Genomic DNA, 7,944 nt, shown 5'->3' on the forward strand with positions numbered 1-7,944 from the left:
TGGGAGGGTATAGGGAAAAAATCCCGCGAAGCTATGTGAAAAAGTGGTTGGAGGCTCAGGATTCATACACTTTACACAGACCTGTGCGAAAGAAATTTCAGAGGAATAGATACACAGTGTCTTATATTGACGATACCTGGCAATGCGATCTGAATGATGTTCAGAATTTGAAAAAACATAACTCCGGATATAAATATCTTCTCACTGTGGTGGATGTATTCTCGAAGTATGCCTGGGTAAAGCCCATCAAAAGTAAGTCGCCTGATGATGTTATTCGAGCTTTTAGAAATATCTTAAAAGATGGCCGAAAGCCTTTGAAAGTTCAGAGCGATAAGGGTAAAGAATTCAATAACGAAAAATTTAGGAAATTCCTTACTTCTCGGGGAATTATATTCTACACTACCAACAATCCTGACGTAAAAGCCGCCGTAGTGGAAAGATTCAACCGAACGTTAAAAAGTATTATGTATCGATACTTCACTAAATCTAATTCACGTTCCTATCTGACCGCATTACCAAAACTCGTAAATGCTTACAATCAGCGCTATCACTCCAGTATTGGTATAGCTCCTTCTAAAGTGAGTGATAAAAACGCATTCCAAGTAGCGCTTCGTTTAACGTCACGTGATAAAAAAAGGAAACCTCGTTTCTCTGTTGGAGACTTTGTTCGTATATCTAAAGAAAGATCGCCTTTCACAAAGGGTTACACCCAGAATTTCTCCAAGGAAATTTTCACAGTGGTTAAAATAAATGAAAATTTCATTGTTCCTACATATCAATTAAATGATTTAAATGGTAAACGTATAAAAGGTGAATTCTACGATTCAGAGCTGACAAAGACGGAAGTTAGCGAGAATAAAGAATATGAAATAGAAAAGATTTTAAAGAGTAACGGCACTGGGAAGAAGCTTGAATACTTGGTTAAATGGGTGGGGTATGGTGATGATTTCAACAGTTGGATCGCAGCATCTCAAGTAAACAAGTTAAAATAATGGAGCAAGGAGATTTCTACGTGACCCTCATGAGTGATAGCTCGGGTTCTAATTTGAACACGATAGCCAAATTTCGATCAAAACTACAAAAGCGAGTGGAAGTTGTCGGTAAATGGGTAGTGGGACTTGTGGAAGTTATTCTACCAGACTTTGAATCACCACCGAGAAATTGTCAATATGATGGAGAATATATTGAGATAGAGATTGTGAAGGGGGTAACTTATAAGTTGTTCGATCATCATACATACATTCTTGATAAAATGCTCATTGATATGAGAAAATCTTTAAGCAATGACTTACATCGCACTGAATTTGATATAATTGTGGAGAAATTCTTTAATTCATTGAATGCGGATAAAAAAGCATCCCTCAGCAAGGCAGATATCACATCCAGTAAAGGTTGTGAACATATAGCAATAATTGTTACGGCTACTAACCACATTGTACGGTTGGCTTGTGCTCGTTACACCCTGATTGAATTATTGAATACGCTCTATGAAAACACTCCAAAGAAGTTTCAGAGAGGTTTTCATAATCTCTTAACAAATGCAATGCATATTAATAAACAGATAAGACGGAAAAGATCTGCGGTGAATGAAAATGATGAACTTCAGCAAGTATTTGTTTACACAGACTTGGTAGACCCTCGAATTGTCGGAGACAAGTTAATTTCATGCATAAGGATAGTAAATATTGGTTCGGGAAACCATCAACTATTCAATCCACCATACTACATCCCACTCTCCAAGAGAGAAATCGATACCGTGAATATTGAACTAAGAGATAAGATGGGTGAGCTTTTCCCATTCACATCCAGCGTGAATCCTGCAACCTTTGTACTACACTTTGTTAGGCATTCATAAATATATACAAAAGATAATACACGCTTCATTCATAGACGTGATGTCGAGGGATGTGGATCGATATATGAGATATTTTTCTCAGACTGGTGGTGATTTAGGCCCAGTGTATCGCGCGAGTATATATAGACAGAGAGGTAGGGGATTGAGAAGTTTTTTCAGCGGTCTTTGGAAATTTGTTAGACCTTTAGTTTTTAGCGGTGCCAGAGCTGTTGGAAAAGAGGCTAAGGAGGCTGGGTTAAAAGCTCTATCGGATATTAACAGCGGCAAATCACTCAAAGAAATCTTACAAACACGTTCTGGAGAAGCTGTTCGTAACTTGAAAACAAAATTAGAGAGTAAAATTGGGGAAATGAGCGGATCAGGTTTGAAACGGGCGAAAATTCGTAAAGTTGCGATTAAAAAGAAAAATAACCACACTGGCACAAAGTAAGAAGTCTAAGCAGATTGGAGGGGGTCTACGAAAGCACAAAAAATCCACGCAAAAAGAGGCAATCACGTAAGGGACGTGATATATTTGGATAAATACTTGAATAATTACATATAATTGCTTAATAGACGATCAGTCGTCGAAGAGTTATCATCATGTCAGAGTACATTCCATCATGTTTGCAAATTTTCCAACGCCCGCCTATACAAACGAGCATTATTGGTAATAGAATTATATAATACAAGCCCGTTTCCTCTCTAGATGGTGCTAAGGAGTTGAGATTTTCGATTAAGGACAACGGTGATCTATACAAGGATCTAAGTGGAATTGTCTTAAATGTCAGAGTAAAGTTATGTAAATCGGACGGTTCAGATTATAGGTCAAGCGATGCGGAGCAACCCGGTGTTGTCAATAATCTCCTCCACTCCATGTTTTCTCGATGTAACGTATTCTTCAATGGGGACAGAATGACATCATCTGAAAATTACAATTATGGTGCATACTTTGAAAATTTGCTGAATTATGGTAACGATGCCGCACGTACACACCTTGAGTGTGACGGGTGGTGTTTAGATACCGGTGATAATTTGAATGAGAAAGGAGAGCATAATAAGGGATTCTTAGCTAGAAAGAAATGGTTTGCAAACAGTAATGAGAGAGAATTAGAAGGAAAGCTACACGTTGATCTATTCAATCTCCCACACTACCTCGTAAATGGTGTCTCAATTGACATAGTGCTCAAGTTGGCCGAACCTGAGTTTTACATTAAAGAAGGTGAAAGCGGATCATCAATTCTAAAGATAACCCAAGCCACTCTCAAAGTACCCCATTTTGACATTAGTCCTTCAATTCTTCTATCACATAATCGACTTGTGCAGAAGGGGGAGGTCGCTTTCTATCCATACAAGAACGTTGAGGTTAAAACGTTTTCTGTCTCTACAGGGAAGTCGGAAATAACCTGTGATAATCTCATACTAGGTAAACTCCCAATCACATTAATGGTAGCATTAGTAGATGATGATGCGTTTCATGGTAGAAGGTCTAAAAACCCGTTCAGCTTGAATCATTACAGCATGACCAAATGCGGTCTGTACGTCAATGGTACTCCTCACGAAGTTGAAATGTCTTACGATGGCTCGAGCAATCATGCCGTACAACCCTTTAGGCAACTCTATTCCGCTTTAGGTGTGCATCATAACGACTAGAGAAATCAAGTAACTTTACACATGTTCACCCATGGGAGCTCTCTATTTGTTTGGAATTTAACTCCAGACAAAAGTGGAAACGATGATCATATATCCAAACCGGAGACGGGCAATATACGATTAGTGATGACATTCAAGGATGCTTTACCCAATGCTGTCACAGCAATTGTGTATGCCGAATATGAAGCAGCTCTCACCATAGATTTTAATAGAGTTGCTATGGTACAGAAAGTCTAAGTAATGAATAAGCATGCAAACAGAAGACATCGAGCGATCCATTTAAAAAGACTCTCGCACGAGAGCGTCTTTTCGCGGAGTTTTTCCTTCAGATAAACTTCCCAGTAATCCTAATTATGGAACTTATGTGATAAATTTTGATCCCTCTGGTAGCCCAGGAACTCACTGGGTTGCAGTTAATATCCCTAAGTCAAGAAAGAAGGCCGAGTATTTTGACTCTTATGGATTCCCTCCTTTCGTTCAAGATATAATTACCTTTCTTCAACCTTTCACTGTGAAATTTAACCGTAGTCGTTTACAAAATTATGAATCAGATCTTTGTGGTGAATACTGCTGTCTGTATGCTCTCTTCAAGTCCACCAAAGGGTCCCTATCTCAGTTCACCTCCCTTTTCCCGAATCCTGAATTAAACGACTGTGAAGTTGTTCGCCTCTTCTCTGAAGAGTTTGGATCAGTTAGGAGACGACGCAAGTGTCATCCTCGCTCGCAAAAGTGTTGTGCTCTGATAGAAAAAAAACATGTGCAAAAGAGCCATTCGCGCTCGCAAAAGTGCAAAATAAAATCCACATTTAAGTGACATACTTCCTTAGACGTGGTCAGTTACGATGCAGGAGTCGTACGGGAAACGTCGGAGACCATCATATTCTCTGGAAGAAGACGTGGAAGTTGATACATCAATTCTCGACACACCCATCGCCATCGGCAAGAGCAAATCAGTTGAAATTGGTTGGCTCATAGACTCTTCACTCTTTCTCTCTGGACCTTGTGTGGTGATTTCATCGTTGGGGAAGACTGTGAAATTAACCCTTTCGAGACCAAGGAGTTTTCGTCTTAGCTTGACTGCTGTACCGCTCCCCAAGAGAGACTTCTTTCTCGTGGTACGGAGCATTTTTGGAGGGCATTCGTTAAGAAGGGTCTCGCTGAACGTTTTTCGACCCCTCCACGGTGGGACTCCGTATTATCTCGGACTCCAAGAGTAGTTGTGCTCCCTCCTTTCCGGGTTTACGATCATACCTGCGGCATTGGTTCGCGGTCAACTTATGCATTGCTTATATGTATTTAGCAAATGGATAATTGTTGCTTGCACGTAAATTACAGACATTGAATATAATTCCTCATTTTTATCTGAGCATTGTCAAATTTCAAACGAAGTTCTAAGGCCATTATCAAAGCATTTAACACAGCAAGTATTTCCATGTTGATGTTTATACATAACTCGAGATATAAGTTAATATTTGTCGTAGAATTTCGTTTAAAAATTGTAAACGCTGCTCAAAAGACAAACAATTCAATTCTTAGTTTATATTTCTTGAGAAATGAACAAATATTTATTTCGAAAATTGACTCTATAAACAATTGTATGACCGCTGTCCCTTACCGCTGAGAGAGGTTGTAAAAGACGAAGGGTCCGGGTACCTGCTCCCGGATTCGGAGGGTTAATCCTAAACCCCGAAGCGTTGGGTCCCGAGACAAAGGCGACCTAAACCCACGACCTTCCTGAAAGGGGGAGAGCTCGAAAACGTATATATACGTGTTTCGTTCTCTTGACCGGGAAAATCTCACACGTATATATACGCCCGTGGTCTCCCGGGTCAGGAAACGTCCACACGTATATATACGTGTACGGTAGGGAAAAGGTTAAATGTGCATGAGTGGACAGACCTACAAAACGAGGAACCTGCAATAACAGACTACTTCAACGCTTCAGTGAAACCTGCGTATGTGAAATCATTCATCCGATTTCCCAAATTCTTTGGTAAACCTCACATTACTTTGGGGGAAGAACGTGTACCATTAAACGCCTCTGATTGGAAGACGTTTACACACTCATTTGAACAGATTAGTGCGATCTTAGATTACGTTGAAAATCGAAGAGGTAGAGTGCTTCACGATCTGAGTAGGATCTCTCAAGCCTTGGAAAATTTCAACCTCGATGAGTTGTGTGTCACCTTTGGTAAGAATCCATTCAGCAAGTTAAGAATAGCATTCCCAAAGGATGTATCACACTGAACAGTACCCCAGTAGAGGCAAGGAAATAAAGGCGGCGGTCTTGGATTTCCAAGCGCTCGTTGATGGGGGAAACAATTTTATCGTTCGTGAACTTGCTATCGAGGATCTCGAATATGACCGACGAAAGTCGTGGGTATTCCAGATGCCTTCCGATAAGCAGTTGGACGACGACAATATGGCAAATGAATGGCTGGTGAGATCTTACCATGGAATTCCCATTGATGCGGGAACCGTATCATACGAGGAATTTCCCAGAATTCTGAAGGAACAAATCAGGTCGTACGACTTCTTATTCGCAAAGGGTGTGGAAAAGTGTCAATTCCTTTCATACGCGTGCGATCGTACGGTGTTTGAATTGGAAAAATATTTTAACGTTCCCTCTCTAAAGAAACTTGAATCATCGGGAGTTGAGTGCTCTTTATTGACTCATAGGAAGGATGATTTCGCATGTGCTGTGAAAAACTGCTCCAAGTTGAAAAAGTGGCTTCTTTCGAATGTGTCAAAGAACAAAATATTGGCGGTGATGGAGACTGTGACAATGAAGTGAAATATATACATTTATCAGTGATGTGATTTTCTTTACCTCAAAGAAATGGTGATGGACCCACTATGTGAAAAAAAAGATTTTTTCATTTATATGATGTCTTATTTTTTATTATAATAATGTTTTATGGGGGATTTATTACTTATGTGAATCTGGTGTTTTTATTGATGATGTACAATGTAATGATTAAAAAATATAATTATTTTATTTCGTCATGTGTTTCTTTTTTAAAAAAATAACTTCCCCACCTCATCCTCACGCATGCGCAATCCACCACACTTTCAAACAGCTAATCACTAAGCTTGTAGCAAAAGCGGGGAAATCCCAGCATCCTCAATCAACCACCCCTCCCCATCCTGTCACTAATAGGTGTATATAAATGGCCCACCGAGAGATTATTAGCTCAGTCAACGTTAACATGGCCTCCAGAGCTGTCGCTGAGCTGCTGCTGCAAAGAGATCCCGAAGCCACCCTTGAGGACACCAATCTCCGGGTGGAGAGGCAGTCAGATCCTGATACTTACATTGTATACATCCCTCATCTAGGCAAAGATTTTGTGCTCACGTTGACTTTTAAGGAAGAGCACGTCTGCGTATTCCAATACCAGAAGAAGACATTTGTAGCGGTCGGACAGGATGCGGTTTTCTCAGGTTTCAGGGATGAGAATGGCGTAGTGGAGAGATTTAATATAACTCATCAGGATGACATCACCGATCCGGAAAAGCGGCGCCTTGCGGAAAAGCAGCACCCTATCATCTGGTGTGATGTGTACGAACGCATCCGGCCTCGATTCTATGCTAAAGGATGAGGAGGAGTAAGAGGAATTAAAGGTGTTTGCACTGACGGTCCTAAACCTGTGTGTTATACTGACCATCTACGATCAAAAGTGAATTATGTTACCTTATATGCTACTAAAGGTAACCGTCTGCGTACAATTAAGTTTATACTTAAACTTGAGGACGATATGGATGTATATTGAATAAAGAAAAACTTACTCATTAAAATTGTTGTTCTGATTTCTCCTTGAAAAATGAAAGAACAGAGTATTGGCTTTTTTCATTCGTTTAATCACCTCAACAACCACGAGGCGCCACAAACAACCAATCAAAATGCTTGGATATTCAATACATTTCAAAAAAGCGCGCGAAAAAAATTGAAGCATCCTCAACTAACCGCGCAAGCGCACCTTCGTATTCATTTGTTTCATCACCTCAACCACCACGAGGCGCCACTATAGGTCACGTGACTTCAAACAACCAATCAAAACACTTGGATTTCGATAAATCGATATATCGAATCGAATAATTCAAGATGGCGGAAAATGCAAGATGGCGACTGTCCCAGTATCCCCATTTTTACACTACTGATATGTTCCGTGTGCCAAACGTGCGAATATATGAATGGAAAGTATATCCTGTTCTAATTTGAATCATATATTAATACATGTTCCTTTCCACTAAAATCGTTCGTGCAACCAGATATTAACTCGTACGTGTTAATTCGTCGTGTAAACAGGCATTTAGACTGTTAACCGTCGTGACGTCTAATAGCTACTATTTCTACCCAATCATACGATGCGCAAGGAATTATTTGAGCAAATTATGTAATACTATTGTTTATATTCCATACTGAAAAGCAATAGCAAAAGCAAAGGTCGAGGAAAATA

Source organism: Ischnura elegans, chromosome 9 (genome assembly GCF_921293095.1).
Source record: "Ischnura elegans chromosome 9, ioIscEleg1.1, whole genome shotgun sequence".
Classification (NCBI taxonomy): domain Eukaryota; kingdom Metazoa; phylum Arthropoda; class Insecta; order Odonata; family Coenagrionidae; genus Ischnura; species Ischnura elegans.